At 44.3% G+C, this 7,041-nt stretch overlaps 1 non-coding gene across 1 annotated transcript; it reads left to right on the top strand.

Moving 5' to 3' along the window:
• The first annotated feature begins 6,454 nt into the window (after positions 1 to 6,454).
• On the top strand, positions 6,455 to 6,561 carry LOC118988992 (U6 spliceosomal RNA). The gene has a single exon (XR_005066896.1). It is a non-coding gene; the product is annotated as a U6 spliceosomal RNA (small nuclear RNA).
• Positions 6,562 to 7,041: the final 480 nt, after the last annotated feature.

Raw genomic sequence — 7,041 nt, 5'->3', positions numbered from 1 at the left:
AGCTGACAGTCTCATGAGAACTCCTTTGCAGATAACTGCTTTTGCTGCATTTAAGATTCTCTTTTTAACACTTCACATTTTAATTATGATATGTCTTGGTGTAGTCCTCTTTGGGTACAACTTGCTTGGGACTCTGTGCTTTCTTGGCCTGTATGTTTATTTCCTTTGCCAAATTAGGGAAGTTTCCCTTCATTATTTTTTCAAGTAAGTTCTTGATTTCTTGCTGTTCCTCTTCTCCTTCTGGCCTCCCTATGATTCGGATGTTGGTACTTTTGGAGATGTCCCAGAGGGTCATTATAATACCCTTATTTTTTTATTCTTTTTTCTTCTTGCTGTTTTGGTTGAATGCTTAATTTTTTCATGGGGATTTGTACCCATCTGAGCATCTTTGTTATGTAAGCTAATAAACAAATCCCCTTGATCCTGGAATAAACTATTTCAATATTTATGAAGCACTTAACAAAGTGCCTTCCCAAATATTTTCTCATTTATCTTTCCACAATTCTGTGAAATAGGATGACCTGTGTATCATTATCCCCTCTTTAGAGATAATAGACAGGCCTATGTTTATATAAGAGTTAAGTGGGGAAAAAAAGAGTTAAGGTGGCCCAGGCTTCTGCCTGCCAGTCTTACGGCCCTTACAATGTGTCTCTTCTGATTTGTGCAGTAGCATGAGGACTTAATGTTTGTGCTTCTACCTATGAGTCTGAGGTTTGAGCACATACTGAAACCTGCAACAAAATTTACCTCATCCTCTGTTTTTATGATCCTGGCATCAGAGATTGGAGATTGGCTTTATCAACAAATCTAGCCAAACTGATTTCATGTATCTTCACTTTTCTCCTTTTTAGTTCCATTGGGTTTTGCCTAGGTCAACTCACTTGATCCCTCTTCCTTCTGTTAAGATAAAACACTTAGATGAGTTTTCTCCTCCATCTGGGAAAAGAGTGAAGTGAGACATTGAGAATACAAGATAGAGAAAGAGGAAAACAGGACAGAAAAATCTTATTTTTGATTATCTATATTTAACAAGAGTGGGTTTTTTTTTTTTTGAAAAGCCACTCTGAATAACTTCTTTGAAATCCTGGTAAACAATAGTAAATGATTATTTTAGTAAAAGGGCCACTTTGAAGAATTCAAGAGCTGACATGTGAGTAGGAGTTGAATCCAAGGAAAAATACGGTTGCCATGGGAAGTCAGTCTGATGAGCCACCCTTTCTTTCCTGAAAATACTGACTTAGCTAATAACTAGTACAGAAAAGCAAGTGTATTCTATGTTTCATCAACAGAATGGGTGATGTATGAATGTAAAAGATAAATACCCAACCCTCAGAGACAGACAATAAGCCATAAAGAAATGAGCAATTCAATTTTATACTGTGTTGGTGATGTGGAAAAAGAAAAAGTAGAGCAGGATATGAGGAATTAGGAGTACCAGTGTTCACAACTTCCAGTTTTAAGTGGGGCAATGGGGTAGGCCTCAGTAAGAACGTGAATTAAGCAAAGACTGGAAGAGGTGAGGCGGTTATCCAGAATAAGCCAGTGCAAAGGCCATGGGGCAGGAGTGTGCTCACGTGTTTGAAGAACAGCAAGGAAGGTAGGTGTGGCTGGAGCGAAGATTGCAAGGGGGCACGTAGCAGGAGTTGAGATTCTAAAGGCAAACGAGAGCAGCTTTTGTTGGGAATCAGAAGCCATTGCAAAGATTTGGGCTTTTACTCTGAGTAAGAGCCACTGTGGCCTCTGAAGAGACACAAGGTAGGCTGACTGGTATCACTCTAGCAGCTATGTTGAGAGAATACTAGGAAGCAAGGGGAGAAAGGATGAAATGGAGAGACTGGTTTGGAGACAACTTCAGTTAATAGATTCTTAATCTTCTCTTTGGGTGATAGAACTACTTTTTATTACTCCTTCTGTAAATTCTTCATAGATGGTCTGACATCTGCCTTAGAATGTGGATATACTTGAAAACTCATTTTTCTCAGCTTTGAGGCATCACACAAAACATCAAGATAGGAAGAATTGTATTTTAACACCCTATCACATTCACCTTGTATTGCTGGAAAAGGCTGATCCTCAGGCCTGGCTATCCCAGTGGGTCACCCAAGGGGTCAAAACAAGGGTTAGTATGTGATGAGGGCTGAGAGGCCAGTGACGAGGAAAGAGACTGGAGAGTGTAGTGGGTCCAGGTGGAAAGCCAGCAAATAACAGTTAGAAAGGTAGTGGGGGAAAATGTATTTCAGATTTTATGACATAATCTGGAATGTGGAAGATGAATAGAAAAAAAAAAGAAATCATCATAGAATAGCATCTTTCAAGTTAAGAGAGACCAAGAAAAGGCAGTGGCCAAGAAACAAAAGGAAGGAACAGCAGCAAGGGACATTTTACAGATGAAATATAGGAGCTGGAGTATGATTATTATGTAAATGACCAAGAAAGGAAGAGATAGAAATATGCAAAGAAATTTCAGGACACTGATATTATAAACAAACTAAAAAATACAGGTATTGGACCACGGAGGGAGGTCAAGGCTGATGACCATCTTGGTTTTCTTCCTACCTCCTCTCAAGATTCCCCTCCACTTAACCAGTGTTTATCACCATGCCACTGTTTCTGTATCTCAAACATATCCTGCTAGCAGAGCTCGCACATAAGAAATCAGATGAGTAGGGAAGCAGAAAGAAAAGGTAAAAACTGGGAGAGTGCAGACGGGTAAGAGGCCACATCCCCCCAAAGTTATTATGATCTTGAATGATTCTAGAAATGTCATAGACAAATCAAGCTGAACCCCAGAGTCCAAAGGGCCGGACTGAGCCAGAGAATTGTTGCTCTGGGACCCCCAGGACAATAGCCCTGTGTTCCTTGCCTTGTCCCATGCTGCCTGCCCACTGCAGGTGGTGAGCCCTGGTCTATGGGTGTCTGTGGCAGCTGAAAGGCAGTCGGGAGCCCCCGGGTGGCTCCTACCCTTGACTGCAGGGCACCCCTGCTCCTGCTCAAGCTGTTTTCTGCCAGACCTGCTTTTCCACATGTCATGTTTCATCATGTAGTGAAACCATTATTTTCACTTTAGAATACGTGTACACATATAAGCACGTGCAGAAAATACAAAACAAGCTTTAAAGTCCAAGAGACTTCTTTCTTACAAAAGAAGGTATTGGAGCAGTTGAATTCCTTCACTGCCCTTTTCTGTCTCTCGTCATTGAAAAGAGAAGGGAAGGAGGCAGAGAGGAAGATGCACTTCAGGGAGGGAAAGATGTGGGTGGACTGAAAGGGAGGTGGAAAGGCAAATCAGAGGAGGGAGTCAGGAAGTGGGAGGGGAGAGAGGAGAGGCAACAATCTGAGCCAATTAAAACACCTAGGAGCAAATTCTGCCTGATGACTAGGAGGGAGAGATGGAGAGAGGGAGGGAGGGAGGGAGGGAGGGAGGATGGGAGGGAGGAAGGAAGGAAGGAAGGAAGGAAGGAAGGAAGGAAGGGAGGGAGGGAGGGAGGGAGGGAGGAAGGAAGGAAGGAAGGAAGGAAGGAAAATAAAAGAGGTGAGAACCATCCTCATACACAACCTTCCGTTTTATGTTCCTGTCCCACATGAGGCCAACTTCAAGAGTCTGCCCAGAGTGAGTGATCAAGGTGGGACCTGCACACTTTCTAATGGTTCCTGGAATTAGAGAAAACAGGTGTTACCTTATTTATTTTCTGATTTTCACAATCCTGAGCCAGCATTTCCAGTGCACATCTGCCTCTCTTTTCTCAATTAGTCTAAAAGCATCAGTTTGCTCTTCTGCCACTTCATCTCCTCCTAATTATTTCACCGAGTCCTTCCCTCAGACATGCTGGCTGACTCTTGTGTCCCAGGCCCGGCCAGAGTCCATTTCGGATCATTTGTCTGTAGGCAGAGCAGTCAGACACATGGGTATCACCCACCGCAGAGTCCTTGTTTGCTCTCCGTCCTTCCTTGGTCACAAACAGCTCAAGACTCCAGCTTTGCGTGGCAAGTTGAATGAGTCTCAAAAAGATCTATGTCTGCGTGACTTTATTATCCCTGAGGTTCCAGAAGGCAGAGACCCTGGGGTTCTGAAGGAAGCTCCCGGGAGGAAGGACAATGTACTGGGGAGTGGGTGCTTCTCTGTGGCCAGAACACCTAGGGCAGGTAGGTCCCTGTAGAGCTGGGTATGAGCGGCCACTTCCTGCAGCTCCCTGGGCCTGATCTCCTCATCTGTAATACTATGATGGTTCTGAGGTTTTTGTTGGGATTAGACTGGATGAAGGATGTGAAACTGCTGTTTAAATTGAAAACACTATACCGGGGATGTGTAATTTGTGTCTTAGAAAAGCCTGGGATGCCTCAGAAGAGCCCCAGTGGATGAGACAAAATGACTGAACTGGCTGCCTGGCTACCTACCACCAGCTCGACCTGAGGGCCTGAGTTTTCTGTACAATTTAATTCAAAAGAAGTGAGTTCGGTAATCTTAAAATTTGGAAAATTGTTTGTGTTTTACAAGGTATTTCTTTTCTCTTTTCTCCTACTTTTTCTCCTGCAGAATATCCCTAGTTAAGACAAACCCCTCCTTCACTCTTACTTTTAAAAAAGAGAGAGAGAGAAATGGCAGTCTTTCCTCCACCCCAGCTGCCACTGCCCCCCATCCATTTCCCTTCCTTCTGTGAGATCCTGGGTGAAGGACAGAGGTTCCCCACCCCACATGAAGGGCCCTTCTGATGCCCCAGAATGTTCCTCCAATCGCCTCTCCACTTTATCTCCTATAAGCAGCATTACCCATTTCCTTCCATCTCTCTTCCTGGGGTTCTGTTCGAGGCCTCAGGTTGCCCTGCCCGCTGTGGGCCAGCGAGCCAGCTTTCTCCCTGAGAGAGAAGGGCATGGTGGGGGAGGAGCAGGCACACTGGGTTTCACAGGGCTGTCTCAAAACTGAACTGCCCCGGGGTGAACTTCAGAGGGTCACAGAACAAAGGACAGGAGGGGTTGGGGAGGAATCCGGAAGGAAAAGGCTGAGGATGGAAAGAGTAAGAGACTTGAACAGAAGGAGGGTGGGAACTCATTCTCTGACCACCCTGTTCTACTAACTGCCTCCCCAAAGGGACACTACCTTGGGACTGTGCAAGCAAAGAAGCAACAGGGAGCCCCGCCCCTGACGCCCACCCAGCCACCCCTCCCTAGGCAAAGCCCTGCAAAAATGTGTGGTTTGATTAGTGGTGCCCTGCCCCATCCCTTTGGACTCCCTCCCCACAGCCTTACCTCTCCAGGTTCATTCAGGCTACAGTGTTACGTAGCTTAACGAGTTACCTGTCCTGAGAAGATTGGTACTTTTAAGGAGGAAGCTCAGCTAAACGATGTTGAACACAAAGGATATGACATTAAACATGAGGCAGCAGAATTAGACCAGCAAGGGAGACGACTGGCTGCTGCAGATCACAGCCCCAAAGTGAATGCTGCCTTTTCTACCTATGACAGCAGAGCAAAGCCGGCGCCCGGCACCAGTCCCTTTGCTGGCAATGGTTTCTATATCTTCAGGTGCACTTACACCCCACACCCCAAACAGGCCTTCTTCTAGATGAATGTCCTAGTTCTTCTTAGGGTGGAGGCAGTTGACTGCAAGCCCCCCTTTTACAGCCTCCCCTCTGTGCCCCCCCCTTTTCTGTCTCTGAATTGTACAAAGTTCTGGCTAGAGAGCGGTAGCTTCTGAAAGCATGTAATAAAGTGAGATCCCTTGATTGAACGGGATGGCTTGATTGCTACTTTGATGAGAGTGCCATTCCTCTAATACAGAGAGCTGCAGAAAGCAATGGAAGGCACTACATGACCTTCCATCCCTCCACTAGGACAACGATATAATTAACTTGCTTAGTCACCCGACTTCCCCTGGAAAAGATTTAGAACTCTGGTCCATGGGCATATTTATGGCTTCTATGCCTTGGAATAGAGAGTTGTTATTTTCCGTGAGAATTGCAAACATCTTTATGTTTATTTTAAGCTGTCTGTTCTCTGCATTTGTAACTCGTTAAGTGTTAGTTATGGCTTATCTGGGACTTAAGAACAAGAAAGAGGCTACTACTTCTAAGTGCAGTAAATAATGAAATATGTAAGCTCCAGCTGGGTAAAGAAATTGTAAAGCTAAAGAATTCAATTTAGTTTCCAACTCCCTCTGGGCTATGTAACCTTACAAACCCTCTGAGACAAATCTCAGAATTCCAGCAGGGTTGAAATGGAATCATTTTTAAACCATTGCTTGAACTAAATAGGGATGGGGTACCCAGGATTCTGCGGGGTAATACGATAATTCCCCACAAGGAAATGTCTTCTTGATCTAAGAAACAAACTACCTTGAATATAATAGTCTCCATCTATTACACAATCCCAGGAAGGCACTTTTCCCCAACCATAGCTTCTAAATAGAGCCCCACTGACCCCTTGTCTATTATCATTGGAGCTTAAAATGTTAAGTTCAATGCTCGCTTCAGCAGCACATATACTAAAATTGGAACAATACAGAGAAGATTAGCATGGCCCCTGCGTAAGAATGACACGCAAAATGTTAAGTTCATTTAATATTTTCTGCACAGACTTCAAAGTCGGTTGTCACCTAGATGCCACTGTCACGATTGACTTTTCATTGGTTATCTGGGAGACTCCCAACACAGCAAATTGAGGACAAACACAGATTCGTTCAGACAGTCATCTGGAAGGAGACAAGAGGACTGTCCTGTCCCATAGGGTTGGCGCTGTAATTTGGCATCTGCACTTCAAGCCCAGCTAAGTCACGCTGCCTTTCAAAGATGCCTAATGAAGTGGCCAGAAGTGGAACAAATACAGTTCTACCCTCCAATGCCTTGGATGTGGTTGTGAATATGTCTCTACAGGAAAAGAGCTAAAAATACTTTGAAAGTGATAGTAATTGTTCGCCCTGGAACAATCACATAACCAACAATAAATAACCTACATCATTGTAGTAACTCCAGCCTTGCTGCGTACGGCATACAAAATACATTCACATACATTCGGTTATTCACCCAGCATAACAAACTCATGAGGGTG

This window comes from Sturnira hondurensis, unplaced genomic scaffold, assembly GCF_014824575.4.
Source record: "Sturnira hondurensis isolate 20B ecotype Veracruz unplaced genomic scaffold, ASM1482457v3 Scaffold0006413, whole genome shotgun sequence".
Lineage (NCBI taxonomy): Eukaryota > Metazoa > Chordata > Mammalia > Chiroptera > Phyllostomidae > Sturnira > Sturnira hondurensis.
Note: the sequence above shows the minus strand (reverse complement) of the source record. Positions and strands in the feature narration are given on the sequence as shown.